Source organism: Homalodisca vitripennis, chromosome 2 (assembly GCF_021130785.1).
Source record: "Homalodisca vitripennis isolate AUS2020 chromosome 2, UT_GWSS_2.1, whole genome shotgun sequence".
Taxonomy (NCBI): domain Eukaryota; kingdom Metazoa; phylum Arthropoda; class Insecta; order Hemiptera; family Cicadellidae; genus Homalodisca; species Homalodisca vitripennis.
Genome location: NC_060208.1, coordinates 198,338,471 through 198,355,644, shown reverse-complemented (window position 1 = coordinate 198,355,644; position 17,174 = coordinate 198,338,471).

Here is a 17,174-nt window from a genome sequence, read left to right as displayed (position 1 = left end):
GCTCCATTGGGTAGCCCAGACGTTGGTGATTTTACGTGAGAGTCGGAGAGAGCTCGTCGTGGAAATTTCCCAGGTGACACTATGTCCTCCGCTTTGTTTATGTTTTTTTTTTTTTACATCTTCGCTCCTCTTAAACAAATAAAGACCCAGAGAAGAGAAGGTTCTGTGCTCCATTTTTGCCCTATTACGGCAAGCAGGGAATATTCCAGACCTGTTCTCCATTCTTACCCGTATCTGGTGGAGAGAGGTACGAATTTATTATCGAATGACATACTCTTAAGAACACGGATAGCTGTACAACAAAAGGTATTTTATATTTATTCAATGTCGATTTCATACATTATGGATGTAAAGGTCTTCAACATATAAAAATGTCGTGTGAAAACACCTTTGTTATTGATTTTATGTCTCATGTATATTCAGTTTCATTGGGTTTTGGTGGGAAATGCACCAGATTTACAGTTTAAAAGAAATAACCTTCTTTTCTTAAAAAATATTCAATTACTAGATTGAGCACTGCTAAAGTCACATGTTTTATTAACATAAATAGTAAATAACGAGAATTTTATTTCCAATCATTAATTATAAATAACATATAGAAAACAATAGTTATATGTTTTTTTTAACAATTTTGTAATATTAAATGATTATATTGGTCATCATTTGTAACAGTGATAGCTAATAACATGTTAACAATACAATTGATGAAACCGATTTTAATACATTAATATTAATTTGTTGCTAATTGGCAATTTGCAATGTACGATTGATACCGAACCTATTATTTCCTGATTTATTTAGTCCTCAATTATTTTAATATTACGCAATATAATCAATGAAGAGAACAATCTTGTCCCCGTCTTGCGGCAACCTTGACTCGCAGTTCTTGTCATTTTCCCTCCGGAAGTGCAAAGTTCGTTCCGTAATTTGTGTCTTGAAGAGTTTTAAACATTTTTTCCAAGTACATTTAAGTTTTTCATTAATTTCTTTTCTACTAAAAGGGAAGAATTCCGGGTATCCTTGGTTAACATTTTGTTCATTAAAAAGACTGAATGCACACCAGAGCACACTAAACCTCTTGAGGTTAAAACGAACACAAAGTTATAAATAATTATACTGTATACTATATACAGTAGTTCCTAACCATGTCAAAATTGTTACTTTATATATAATCAATAATGGTGTACCATAGTTCTAATTCTTTATGCTGAATCGCGGTAGGAAGTAGGCTCCTGTTAACTAGACGCGGTGCGTGGACATTGTTTGTTTAGTTGAACCGGTAATCAGCTGATCGGTCTACGTTCCGACCCGGCAAGCCTGGAGAGGGACAGAAGTAAGTCAGTCGAATCTTGAAGCCACGACGAGAAGGTGTACCGGTCGAAGCTGAAGTTTTCTTCCTCTAACCCTATAGTTGGGATTTAGAGTAATTATTTATCGCGTGTAAATTCAAGTTCAAGTATTTAAAATTTTTAGTGCGTTTTATTTTGCGATCTGCCTCCGTAATCTTCAAAGTAGTAAGTCCCGTACCAGCGTATAGTTAATATCTTTTATTTTATAATACGGTAATTAAAATTTCTAAAGTTTCCCATCTTTCAGAGTCTGAAAATTTATTTCAATTTTTTGAAGTATTGTGAATTAAATTTTGGTCATAAAGTAAATATCAAGTTTTGTGTTATATTAATTTTGAGTATTTTGAGAAAAGAACTTTTTATTTTGTTTTGTTAATTTAAACCATTTTTGGAGAAGTTTTTTTTTACATTTTTAGTTTAATTTTAATTTTAATATCTTTTAATCAGACTCTTAATTAGATTTGTTCGATTGAGTGACATTTGAAGAAAATTGAATCAAAAGTTTGTAAACTTTTGGGTGAACTTAAATTTCGGAATAAAGCAAGTATTTCCGAAAAGTTGTTTAATTTATAAAGTATTTGCTCCATATAAATTTAAAATATATGTGCTATAAAAACGGTACAATGGATTCCCAGTTGATCAGATGTATTCTAGAGTTTGCCTTTTGATACACGCTAACATCGATGTCCATATGGTAGTCTACGGTTGTCTCTGTCTGGTGCAGAGGCGCAGTAAGTGAATCCGACTGGGTAATACCGTTTTATTAAACAAAACCTCATACTTGGTGATACTGCCACCTTTTGATACACGCTAACATCGATGTCCATATGGTAGTCTATGGTTGTCTCTGTCTGGTGCAGAGGCGCAGTAAGTGAATCCGACTGGGTAATACCGTTTTATTAAACAAAACCTCATACTTGGCGATACTGCCACCTTTTGATACTCGCTAACATCGATGTCCATATGGTAGTCTACGGTTGTCTCTGTCTGGTGCAGAGGCGCAGTAAGTGAATCCGACTGGGTAATACCGTTTTATTAAACAAAACCTCATACTTGGCGATACTGCCACCTTTTGATACTCGCTAACATCGATGTCCATATGGTAGTCTACGGTTGTCTCTGTCTGGTGCAGAGGCGAAGTAAGTGAATCCGACTGGGTAATACCGTTTTACTAAACAAAACCTCATACTTGGCGATACTGCCACCTTTTGATACACGCTAACATCGATGTCCATATGGTAGTCTACGGTTGTCTCTGTCTGGTGCAGAGGCGCAGTAAGTGAATCCGACTGGGTAATACCGTTTTATTAAACAAAACCTCATACTTGGCGATACTGCCACCTTTTGATACTCGCTAACATCGATGTCCATATGGTAGTCTACGGTTGTCTCTGTTGGTACAGAGGCGCAGTAAGTGAATGCGACTGGGTAATACCGTTTTATTAAACAAAACCTCATACTTGGCGATACTGCCACCTTTTGATACACGCTAACATCGATGTCCATATGGTAGTCTACGGTTGTCTCTGTTGGTACAGAGGCGCAGTAAGTGAATCCGACTGGGTAATACCGTTTTATTAAACAAAACCTCATACTTGGCGATACTGCCACCTTTTGATACACGCTAACATCGATGTCCATATGGTAGTCTACGGTTGTCTCTGTCTGGTACAGAGGCGCAGTAAGTGAATCCGACTGGGTAATACCGTTTTATTAAACAAAACCTCATACTTGGCGATACTGCCACCTTTTGATACACGCTAACATCGATGTCCATATGGTAGTCTACGGTTGTCTCTGTTGGTACAGAGGCGCAGTAAGTGAATCCGACTGGGTAATACCGTTTTATTAAACAAAACCTCATACTTGGCGATACTGCCACCTTTTGATACACGCTAACATCGATGTCCATATGGTAGTCTACGGTTGTCTCTGTTGGTACAGAGGCGCAGTAAGTGAATGCGACTGGGTAATACCGTTTTATTAAACAAAACCTCATACTTGGCGATACTGCCACCTTTTGATACACGCTAACATCGATGTCCATATGGTAGTCTACGGTTGTCTCTGTTGGTACAGAGGCGCAGTAAGTGAATCCGACTGGGTAATACCGTTTTATTAAACAAAACCTCATACTTGGCGATACTGCCACCTTTTGATACACGCTAACATCGATGTCCATATGGTAGTCTATGGTTGTCTCTGTCTGGTGCAGAGGCGCAGTAAGTGAATGCGACTGGGTAAACACTGTTTTATTAAACAAAACCTCATACTTGGCGATACTGCCACCTTTTGATACACGCTAACATCGATGTCCATATGGTAGTCTACGGTTGTCTCTGTCTGGTGCAGAGGCGCAGTAAGTGAATCCGACTGGGTAATACCGTTTTATTAAACAAAACCTCATACTTGGCGATACTGCCACCTTTTGATACACGCTAACATCGATGTCCATATGGTAGTCTACGGTTGTCTCTGTCTGGTGCAGAGGCGCAGTAAGTGAATCCGACTGGGTAATACCGTTTTATTAAACAAAACCTCATACTTGGCGATACTGCCACCTTTTGATACTCGCTAACATCGATGTCCATATGGTAGTCTATGGTTGTCTGTGTCTGGTGCAGAGGCGCAGTAAGTGAATGCGACTGGGTAATACCGTTTTATTAAACAAAACCTCATACTTGGCGATACTGCCACCTTTTGATACACGCTAACATCGATGTCCATATGGTAGTCTATGGTTGTCTCTGTCTGGTGCAGAGGCGCAGTAAGTGAATGCGACTGGGTAATACCGTTTTATTAAACAAAACCTCATACTTGGCGATACTGCCACCTTTTGACACTCGCTAACATCGATGTCCATATGGTAGTCTATGGTTGTCTGTGTCTGGTGCAGAGGCGCAGTAAGTGAATCCGACTGGGTAATACCGTTTTATTAAACAAAACCTCATACTTGGCGATACTGCCACCTTTTGATACTCGCTAACATCGATGTCCATATGGTAGTCTACGGTTGTCTCTGTCTGGTGCAGAGGCGCAGTAGGTGAATGCGACTGGGTAATACCGTTTTATTAAACAAAACCTCATACTTGGCGATACTGCCACCTTTTGATACACGCTAACATCGATGTCCATATGGTAGTCTACGGTTGTCTCTGTTGGTACAGAGGCGCAGTAAGTGAATGCGACTGGGTAATACCGTTTTATTAAACAAAACCTCATACTTGGCGATACTGCCACCTTTTGATACACGCTAACATCGATGTCCATATGGTAGTCTACGGTTGTCTCTGTCTGGTGCAGAGGCGCAGTAGGTGAATGCGACTGGGTAATACCGTTTTATTAAACAAAACCTCACACTTTGCGATACTGCCATTTTTATTTTAAAGTCACACATTAAAATATATAATTTCAGTGCATTTATATTTTATTAATAACATTAGAACAAGAGAAAAAAAACTAGGAGATTATTCTGTAAACTTAAAAAATAGTTTACCACACACATTAACTATATCAGTACGAAAACTAATTAGTTCAAAATATCAAGAGCTGTATTCTAAAAATTACAGAAGACACTATTGACCTTCAGCATAGCGTAGCGCGTGGGGGGGGGGTTAAGGCTGTCTAACCGTAGAAACGGATTCGATTCCTGGAGTGGTTAAAAATGTACAAATTTGTTTCGAAGTATAGTAAACTCATTTTTTAAAAAAAGCTTTAGTTGACTGATCAAAATGCAAGACTTCTACAAAAACCAAAGATGTCGCGGTTTAGACCATCGGATCATCTTAGCGGAGTAGCATTCACGTTGTGTACATCATCTGGCAGTTGTATACGGAAAATAGCGAACTATTTATATAGGCTACAATGTAATGATCACTTAAGAATGGCACCGATAAATAGAAATTCAAATGTGTCCTGATATATTTTTATCTTGACAATAAATAAGGCTTATATGCATGAAATATGAAATTCAAAATTATGTTTGTTTTTAATTTAAGGGTAATAATGTAGATTTTGTATCAAAATCAAAATTTGTGTCAAAGAACACTTTAAGGAGAAAAATAACTGAGCACTTTAATGACAGGGAATTGTTTCAGAGAACTATTACTGTTTTGTCGTTATCTGAACTAAAAGTCTGTCCTCTGTAACAGCACAATGTAAGCAGGCCTGCTGTTTATAGAACTACTGGTATTCATGAGAGAAGAGGAACGTGCTCCAGAGTTTAATGACGTAAATAAGTGACGGTTGTTTAAATATGCGGTGTTTAGTGGTTGATGCTTGCTCGGGTAACACTGGACCCTCAGATGTACATTTGAGGCTCTTGACGTACAAGTATTTAAGTTGGTAATCACGAGTTCTGTGAGTGCATCGTCACATGCGTACTAGATGTAATACATTTTTGGTACAAGCTTAATCTTATACATTGAGGCTTTGTGACGCATGAGGGAGAGGATAGAGTCCAATCCTCGAAATATAGAGGTCTGTATTTGTAACATATAACAATGGCAAATGTCCTTAATACTATTATCCTTTCCAGCCATTATCACTAAAATAACTTCAAAGAAGTAAGATAAACGTAAATCCTCGCTAAAATGAAATGATATCACACTAAGCAAGACAAACTGAATCCAAGACGCCATTTCAAGGTTAAGGATAACCAGATGCTACAAGTGGCGGCGATCCCATTTACTTGACAAATTTCAAGCAATTTCACAGCTTTCTACTAATAGGCTAATCTGTACCAACACCACTAACCGCTCTTTTCAGAATGGTATGTTTTTATATGAGTTATTCATTGCTATGTACTGAGTTTAAAACCTAGTTCTTTTTTTGTAGAACAATGTGTACTATATAATCTGGTAATATTTAGATGAACACGACTCCAGGTGTCAAACCTGTGACAGCATCAGATTGCAGACGCTGCACTATTTATGAGGAATGTGAACAGGAATTCAACTCAACATACATATATAAAATAATTTTATTGTGTTCTATGTATTGTTGTGAAGAATTTTATTATTTAAACACTTATATGGAACAAAGTTAACGAAAATATAAATGTATTACACATGTGTAAAAACCTTCATTTTGTCCTTTAAATTGATGGACCATTATCGCAATAAAATCGTATAAATATAGCTGCTGCTATCTGTGGATTTAATTATTATAGATGAGTAATTTTAGTTCATTTAATATATATTTCTACAAGGATGAGTTACATGTTCTGTATTTTTCGTGTTAAGTTCTTTTTTGTATGATTGTCTGTCTGTCTATCTGTCGATATGACACCTCGAGACTGAAAAGAGCTCTAGATTTGAACATTTGCATACAATCTGAGGAAAGCCTGTTACGACACCATACGTAAATAACCGTGGAAAATACAGTGTAAATACAAACCTTATCATATTAGATAAGATAAAAAATTAAATTAAACTTTTTAAAATTCTGCAACTACAAATAATGGATGAAACAGTTCAAGAGTTAACATTGTTGTTGTGAACACTCAAGGTCGATTCGCCGCCGCAGACTCGTAAAGTGACGCTGTCAGTCGACTAATTAATTCAATTTCACCTTTTCGCTATTTCCTTCATTTTCATAGACAATTTACTCCGAGACAGCACACAATTTCATTTCTTAATAGTGCGTTGTGTATTTCCTGCAAATATTTCATTTGTATTTAAGTGTGTCACGAAACAATGTCGGCCACATAAACAAATTCATATTATAATTAAGTTTTGGAATTATCACTGAAATAATACGAAATAAACTTTTGAAGATTTGATCCTATTTTTAATATCCAGGCATAAAGACCTACTTTAATGTATATATATATATATATATATATATATATATATATATATATACATTGTTCTTATCAAAATCAAAATCTTACACTTGGTTTTGAACATTTTACTAAGGCAAAAATGACACTTGTTTCAGCATTATTACCTCTTTAACAAAATATAAAAATAAATAAATAAGCATTTACACTGTGAAATGTTTTAAACTTATTTTGAACTGAAGTTTAGTTACAGAGATTATATTCATATTTTTTGTATTTAACGTTACAATTAAACTAAAAATTCTAAAAAAACATGGAGTTTATCTTGTCTGAAATCAACTGTTTATTCCTTCCATTCATTATAATAACCAGACATGTTCACACCACTGCGTACTGCATTTGTACTATTTCCGTGGTTAGCCGTTGGATAGTGAGCAGTTAAGTCGTTTCGGAGCATGACAAAATTTCTTTTGGAATTTTACACAGTAAAAAGTGGTATTTACATACTTTTATTTGCTTTATTCACCACAATGTAAGAGAATCCTTAGTAAAAAATTCTCAGCTGAAAAGTATTTTACAATTGCTTAGATAACCTGTGACCCCAGGAGTGCGGGTTTTATTATGAAAGCTTGACAGTTTTATGTGTCTCCATACATTAGAGGCAGACTCAGATCAACACAATTGTTCAGTGTCTTTACAAAGTGCAAACAAGCAACAACACTGGAGATTGCTTTCAAGCTACTCCTTTTGTTAATACTTTTAAAATTACATTACAAGTTTAACATCCAGAGCATGCACTGCCGTGGGGTACCATGTTCTTTTAAGTTTGTTCAAAAACTTCTTTTCATTTTCATGAATAATGTCTTTATTTATGGCTGCTTAAAAACGAGAGAAACAGCACTAGTGTAAATTATGTGTTCTAGTTCAACATCTATTTTGATTTATTTGTTTTCTAACCAACAGAGAAACGTTCGCAGGATAAAATAAAATGTAAATGGTTTTTGTAGAGCTTCAATCACTTTGAGGTACGGAATCTTGACATATAGCGACCCTAAAGTTCTTTCCACTGAAATCGGCATTTATCGAATAAACTATAATTTGAATACGCAAGTAACGAACCATATTAACCAATATAAACGTTATCAACATACAATTCTGTATTTTTTGATGTACCACAACTGGCAGAAGGTCAACTAACCATCAAGACCAATCAGCGATCAAGTGTATTTTCTTGTAGCCTCTTAAAATGTACAGAGAACAAATTCCTAGAACCATGTTTGTTATAAAGTGAACTATTTATAAGTGGAATTGCACATTGTTCCAGTTCTATTCTGAGAGTTCCAGTTCTTTACAGGACATAATGTTCCCTACATAATGTAACATATCTCCAATTGCAATAATAAAATAAACAATACTGTAACACATTTTCGACATCTTCACAATCCGGTAACTTCCATAGGTTGTAAAATGTACTCTTGAAATGTAACAATTCATTAGACCAGTCTCGTTCCCATAATGTCACTTCACTTTACAGATTAGCTAGTCAATACTACTGAATAACTCAGGAGAGTACACAATTGCTTATCGGTTACTAACATGCAACATTTCTGTAGCACTTCCATCTGATGTTAAACTAAAATTATTTTAACTGATTAAGTGTTTAACCACTGCAGACACAAATTTACAAACTGTGTCGAGTGTGAAGACAATTAGCCCACATGTGTGCAGCTTTTCTGTTGCTGAACAATTAATATTTATTTTGGGCAGAATATTACCACTTGAACAAATTAGCAACAGTTTTAGTGATAATCTCACGTAAACGAGACAGTGTTGACAAAGCGAGAATTACGAGTATAACGTTTTTCATATTAAAAACACAAAGCATTTCATTACAATTTTATTTTTATTACAAGATATTCTAAATCAATTTCAGTTTAATAATAGAATTGGACATTTTTCATTATTTTGTATTTATTTCATTATACTTCTAAATCAAATTACTCCTCATCATCGTAAACCTTTAAATTAATCGCATAACAATATATCATGCAACTAGGAATATATTATAAGAAACGAAATGTTGCGATATAATTTTGCTAAGAATATATCTTCAACTAGTGTAACTTGTTATGCTAAAAGTAGATACAATACACCAGACGAAAGAGTAGTACAGTAGTCCGAGAAGTATATTTTGATGTCGGATATCCGCAATCCGGTTGGAACATGACAATGTATACATGAACCTTGCATAGACGTGAGCTTGTTACCTCATGACTTCCTGCAACTTGACTTTGAATGTGGCTGCTCGGCATCCGCTCATCTATTTGTCAAAGCGTTTCCTCTAAACCCCTAAACCCACTAAATTGTGAGTATTTTCGTCACAAGAATAATCTGTGTGTAGATAAACCTCTCTGTGTGTGTTCAGATACTTTACTTTAACAATAAACTACAACATAATGGACTTGTACGATAGTCTAGTTGTTAATATGATTAAACTGGACGTTTGTATTTAGCTGCATCTCAAGTTTAGACGAGAAAATATGGCAATATTATAAGACGTCTTTGATTAATACATATTTAAGAACTCTCACACCAGGGAAAGGCGGCACGGAGAGGTGGACTGTTACCTCAGAGGTCACTGTTACAGGTGGACTGTTACCTCAACGATTTCCTCACAGGTCACTGTTACAGGTGGACTGTTACCTCACCCATTTCCTCACAGGTAACTGTTATAGATGGACAGTTAACTCACCCATTTCCTCACAGGTCACTGTTACAGGTGGACTGGTACCTCACCCATTCCTCACAGGTAACTGTTATAGATGGACGGTTACCTCACCCATTTCCTCACAGGTCACTGTTACGGGTGGACTGTTACCTCACCCATTTCCTCACATGTCACTGTTACAGGAGGACTGTTACCTCAACTATTTCCTCACAGGTTACTGTTACAGGTGGACTGTTACCTTAGCCATTTCCTCAAAGGTCATTGTTACAGGTGGAGTGTTACCTCACCCATTTCCTCACAGGTCAATGTTACAGATGGGCTGTTACCTCATCCATTTCCTCATGGGTCACCGCTACAGATAGAATGTCACGTCAACCACTTCCTCATAGGTCAACGCTACAGATGGGCTGTTACCTCACCCACTTCCTTACAGGTAAAGGCTACAGGTAGAATGTTACCTCACCCATTTCCTTACAGGTCACAAATATAGGTGGACTGTTACCTTACCCATTTCCTTACAGGTAACAGCTACAGGTAGAATGTTACCTCACACATTTCCTTACAGGCCACCGCTACAGGTGGACTGTTACCTTTCCCATTTCCTCACAGGTTACCGCTACAGGTGGACTGTTACCTCACCCATTTCCTCACGGGTAACCGCTACAGAAAGAATGTAACCTCACCTATTTCCTCATAGGTCACCGCTACTAACAAGTGGCCTGTTACCTCACCCATTTCCTTACAGGTCACTGTTACAGGTGGACTGTTACCTCAACCATTTCCTCACAGTGTACTGTTACGGGTGGACTGTAACCTCACCCATTTCCTCACATATCACTGTTACAGGTGGACTTTTACCTCAACCATTTCCTCACAGGTCACTGTTATCTCACCCATTTCCACAAAGGTCATTGTTACAGTTGGAGTTTTACCACACCCATTTCCTCACAGGTCAATGTTACAGATGGGCTGTTACCTCACCCATTTCCCTACAGGTAAAGGCTACAGGTAGAATGTTACCTCACCCATTTCCTTACAGGTAACAAATATAGGTGGACTGTTACCTCACCCATTTCCTTACAGGTAACAGCTACAGGCAGAATGTTACCTCACCAATTTCCTCACAGGCCACCGCTACAGGTGGACTGTTACCTTTCCCATTTCCTCACAGGTCACCGCTACAGGTGGACTGTTACCTCACCCATTTCCTCACGGGTCACCGCTACAGATAGAATGTAACCTCACCTATTTCCTCATAGGTCACCGCTACTAACAGGTGGCCTGTTACCTCACCCATTTCCTTACAGGTCACTGTTACAGGTGGACTGTTACCTCAACCATTTCCTCACAGTGTACTGTTACGGGTGGACTGTAACCTCACCCATTTCCTCACATGTCACTGTTACAGGTGGACTGTTACCTCAACCATTTCCTCACAGGTCACTGTTACAGGTGGACTGTTACCTCACCCATTTCCTCAAAGGTCATTGTTACAGTTGGAGTGTTACCTCACCCATTTCCTCACAGGTCACTGTTACAGATGGGCTGTTACCTCACCCATTTCCTTACAGGTAAAGGCTGCAGGTAGAATGTTACCTCACCCATTTCCTTACAGGTCACAAATATAGGTGGACTGTTACCTCACCCATTTCCTCACAGGTCACTGTTACAGGTGGACTGTTACCTCACCCATTTCCTCAAAGGTCATTGTTACAGATGGGCTGTTACCTCATCCATTTCCTCATGGGTCACCGCTACAGATAGAATGTCACGTCAACCATTTCCTCATAGGTCAACGCTACAGATGGGCTGTTACCTCACCCATTTCCTTACAGGTAAAGGCTACAGGTAGAATTTTACCTCACCCATTTCCTTACAGGTAACGGCTACATGTAGAATGTTACCTCACCCATTTCCTTACAAGTAACGGCTACAGGTAGAATGTTACCTCACCCATTTCCTCATAGGTCGCCGCTATAGATGACCTGTTACCTCACCCATTTCTTCATGGGTCACCGCTACAGATAGAATGTTACCTCACCCATTTACTCATAGGTCACCGATAAAGGTGGACTGTTACCTCACCCATTTCCTCACAGGTCACGGCTACAGGTGAACTGTTACCTCACCCATTCCCTCATAGGTCACCGATATAGGTAGACTGTTACCTCACCCATTTCCTTACAGGTAACAGCTACAGGTAGAATGTTACCTCACCTATTTCCTCGTAGGTTACCGATAAAGGTATACTGTTACCTTTCCCATTTCCTCACAGGTCACCGCTACAGATGGACTGTTACCTCACCCATTTCCTCGCAGGTCGCGGCTACAGGTGGACTGTTACCTCACTCATTTCTTCACAGGTCACGCCTTCGTCAGTTCGTATTTGCATCTGATGCCCAAAGCCGGTTCATGGGATTGTATTTATTGCCCAGGCATTCTCAATGACGCGGAAATCTCTTTCGCTGCGCGCGTTGGGATAGGTCTCGCTTGGAGGTCACTCGGTACATTCTCGGTGTGCGGGTGAGGACAACTGGGGTTGCAGTTTACAATTTTTTAAGGGTACCTCCGATTAAACAAGGCTGATCTAGACCGAGAAGCGAACGACTTGAATAGGAAATAACTCCGTGGCTGTAAGCCAAATTTAGCCTGGTGTTACGTCCCGGTATTACCTTATCTTACACGTAATAACCATAAGCTCATATAGACATTATTTTATTGTTAGAGAGTAGACTTGATGCAGTTATAATCTTTATGGGTGACATCTATAATATAGCTTTCACATCCAGACAAGAATAGAAGTAGGCCTTCCACGAACCAAAGGATGTCACCCCAAGTTCAGGGCTGTACCTCTGTTAAATTACTAAACTTATAAAAATAAGAAATAAACTGTAATCTGCCATAACATTGAATTGTATTTTCAGAACCACATTTTTAAAACATAAACAAAAAAACATCTGATGGATTAATTATAAAAGGCAAAATTAAATCAATCATATGTATCAATTCTCCCCCCCCTAAACTTCACATTTCAATAGCTGGTCAACATGCCTCCTCCAAACACTTCCATCGTCCATTTTAACTTTGTACAGTAGCGAACTTTCTTTTTCCATAATTGTTCCAAAACTCCACTTGTATCTTGAGTTGGTGTAATCTCGAGCCTGTACTCTGTCTCCCACCTGAAATTGTCTGCGTACGATTCGTGTAACTTCTTGTGCATTTTTGCTATCTGGTAATAATAGGCTCAAGTGAGTTCGAACACTTCTTCCAAACATTAAGTTGTATGAGTTTGAGCCAGTTGTGTTTGGAGATTGTCGAAGTTGCATCAAAAGCCTATATAATTTTAGCTCAATCTTTCCCCCCTCATCTTCCATTGCCCTCAGTGATTTTTTTACTGTTTGGACATAACGCTCAGCTTGTCCATTAGGCGAAGGATGGTAGGGAGCTGTAGTTTTGTGTACAACACCATTAGCAGATAAGAACTAGCGAAATATTGTAGATGTAAATTGGCTTCCATTGTCTGAAACTAAGACCAAAGGAAGGCCGAATGTAGAAAACATTTTTCTTAGCTCCTTCATACACCATTCTGCTGACGTGTTTTTAGTAGGGATTACTTCAACCCACTTGGTAAAGGCGTCCACAACAATGAAATACCACTGACCTTGTATCGGGCCAGCAAAATCTATGTGTAATCTCTCCCATGGTCCTTGAGGGGTCAGCCATGGATGATTCGGTCCTTTTGCAGGTTGATTTTGTTTTAGTCGACATTGTTTACATGTACGTACCATTTGCTCAATATCTCTGTCAATACTTTTCCACGTGCAAAAACTTCTAGCAAGGATTTTCATCTTCTCCATGCCTAGATGTCCAACATGTAGTTCATTTAACACTGAGTGTTGTAAAGCTTCTGGAATCATTATCCTGTAGCCCTTGAATATGCAACCATTTTGTAGGGTTAGTTCGTTGTCGTGGAAACCAAAAGGTTCGACCGTCTCTCCTGTTTCAAGGGCATGTAGTACTGGTTGTAAATATTTATCTTGAGCAGTTGTTCTGGATATAAGCATACTGTCAATCTGCAATGAATCAAGTTGATTAAGTTGAAAAAGGCTGCAATCGTCCACAAAGTTTGTAGTGCTATGTTCAGTAGGAAAACGAGACAAAAAGTCAACGTTGGCATGGTCAGAGGTTCTTCTATATTCAATTGAGTAGTCAAAACCTGATAAAAAGTGTGCATAATTGAACAGTCTTGTAGCAGATATTGTTGGAAGGGTTTTGGTGGGACTGAATATTGACACTAACGGTTTATGGTCAGTCACTAAAATGAACTTTCGCCCGTAGCAGTAAGGGAAATATTTCTTGAGTCCCCAGTAAATACCTGTTGCTTCCTTATCAATTTGACTGTATTTTTGTTCACATTTGGTCAAAATGCGTGAGGCAAAACTAATTGGCCTCTCACTTCCATCGCTGATCGATGTGAAAGACAGGCTCCAAGGCCCACTGGAGACGCATCGGTTGCAAGCATTAATGGGAGTTCTGGATTGTAGTGGACAAGTACATTGTTACTGGTTATTTCCGACTTAACCTTCTGAAAGCCTTCTTCACATTTTGAAGTCCACATATAACGGTTGCCTTTCTTCAGTAAATTATTGAGTGGGTGGAGGATTGTTGCTAAATCTTTGATGAACTTGTTGTAATAGTTTGCCAGACCGAGAAATGTTCTAAGTTCACTTATGTTTTCCGGTCTTTTGCTGTTCATGATAGACAAGACTTTGTCTTTGGTTTTGTGAAGTCCTTGAGCATCAATGACATGCCCAAGATATTGGATACTCGTTTGAAAAAACTTGCATTTATCTCGGTTCATCTTTAAGTTATTGTTTCTTAATCGTTCTAGAACTTTACGTAATCTAGCCAATAATTCTTCAGCTGTTTTACCCTGAACGATAATATCGTCAAAGAAACATTGTACACCAGAAAGTCCCTGCAAGGTTTTGTCCATGAATTGTTGCCAGAGAGATGGTGCTGCTACCTTCACCCCAAACATCAAACGATTTACTTTGTACATACCTTTATGGGTGCTGAGTGTCTGCATGTGTGCACTTTCTTCGTCCATTTTCATGTGGAGGTAAGCATTAGAAATATCCAAGGTACAAAATAATTTTCCTCCGTTCATTTGAGAGAAGATTTCTTCAATCCTGGGTAATGGATGGTTTTCGTCTTTGATCACTTTGTTTAAAGTCACTTTATAGTCAGCACAAATCCGTGTTTGACCGTTCGGCTTGACAACAGGTACGATGGGTGTTCCCCAGTCTGAATGATCTACTTTTGTTATGATTCCACATTCTTCTAGTCTCGTAAGTTCATTTTCTACTTTACTTCTTAGGGAAAACGGTACTTGTCTTGGTTTTACAAATATTGGCGTCGCGCCATCAGTAAGTCTAAAATGTCCCAGATATTCAGGTATAACACCAATTTTTCCATCAAATAAGTCACAAATTCACTTAACAAGCTTCCTAGATTTGAAGTCTGACTCGTTGTAAGACTTTTAACCTCACCCCAATCTAATTTAACTTCTCTCAACCAGTCCCTTCCGAATATGGCGTCAACGTTTTGATCAATTAGGTAAAGTTTTCCAACAAACTTCTGAGTCTTGTACGTGCATTTAACAAATGTTACTCCTTTCGGTTTTATGGTTTCTCCTGTATAAGTTCGAAGTTCAATGTTAGTAGAAAATATTTTCTGTGGGATGGCAAGCTTTTTAAACTCGTTGTAAGACATTGTACTAAGAGCTGCACCAGTGTCTAATTCCATGGGTAATGTCCTGCCTTCGATGTTGATGTTAACCATAAATTTGTCATTATTTCTGTCACTAATTACATTAATCTCATATTCATTCTCACTATTCAAGTCACTTTTGTTTTCAGTTTGATGTTGTCCAGGTTTCATTTGTAATTGAGATTTACTTTGCAAAAAAACACTAGCTATGTGTCCAACTTTTCCACATTTTCGACAAGTTGCATCTATGAATCTGCAGCTATTAGCACGATGGGAGGGTGAACCACAACGATAGCATTTTTCTTTGAGCTTTTCAATGGCTGAATTTGTTGATCGTGGACTAAGTAGAGGTTTTGGCCGAGGTGAGACTCTCTTAGATGTGTTTTCTTCATTTTAATGTCTTTGCTGAACCTGATTTAATTCAATGTGTTCAGTACGTGTTCGGCTAACAGTCATACTTTCTGCTTTGGCAAGCTCTATAGCCGAAGCTATGTTCACAATGTCCTGATAGGTGTGTTTCTCGCGGTCTTGGAGTAATTTAGTCCGAATATCTATGTCTTTCAATCCACGAATAAACTGTAACTGAGAAATAAGTCTGCAACTTACTTACCGCAACCACAATTGAAGTTACAGTTAATTGTCATCTTCTTGAGAGCCACCGAGAACTCACTAACTGATTCATGTTCTTGTTGAGTCCGTGAAATAAATTTATGCTGCAAGGCCCACTGGCTTGGTTGCGGGTCGATAAAATCCTTGAGAAGCTGTACTAACTCGTCGTAATCTTTATCTAACGGGTCGTTGGGAGCACAAATATCGTACAGTTGTTGGTGCAGTTGGGGAGTGAGAGCATGTAGCAATGTGTAAACTTTAGTTTTATCATCAGCTCTTTGATTCTTTAGTTGTAAAAACACTTCTAATCTTCTCACAAAATTTGAAATGGTTTCATCAGGGTGGTAGGGATTGAAATTTATATTCCCTGAAGTGTAGTTTGAAACCGTACAAACAGCTTCACTTGGAGATGAAGTAGATGTAATGTTTGTGTCTTTGAGATTGTGTACCATTTCTTGTAATTTTGTTGTAAGGTTTAAATACTCATCCTCCACATTACATCTGTATTCTATTTCATGTTCTAAATAGTTTTCATCTGTCAAACAATCAATGCCATTCTGAACCTGCTTGTAACGTTCCCAGTATTCAGTCACAGCCTTGATTTTTATATTTAGTTCGGTTAATGTAGGGTTACCTTCAGCAAGTCTTTTGCCCTTTGAAAATTGGCCCTTAATAATAGATCGAGCTTTTTTTAGTTTTTGTAACTCTTCTTCTTCTTTAGTCATTTCTCCTTCTTTTTACCTCGTCGCCACTGTTAAATTACTAAACTTATAAAAATAAGAAATAAACTGTAATCTGCCATAACATTGAATTGTATTTTCAGAACCACATTTTTAAAACATAAACAAAAAAACATCTGATGGATTAATTATAAAAGGCAAAATTAAATCAATCATATGTATCAACCTCACGGCTCGTGGGAAGAGCGATACTT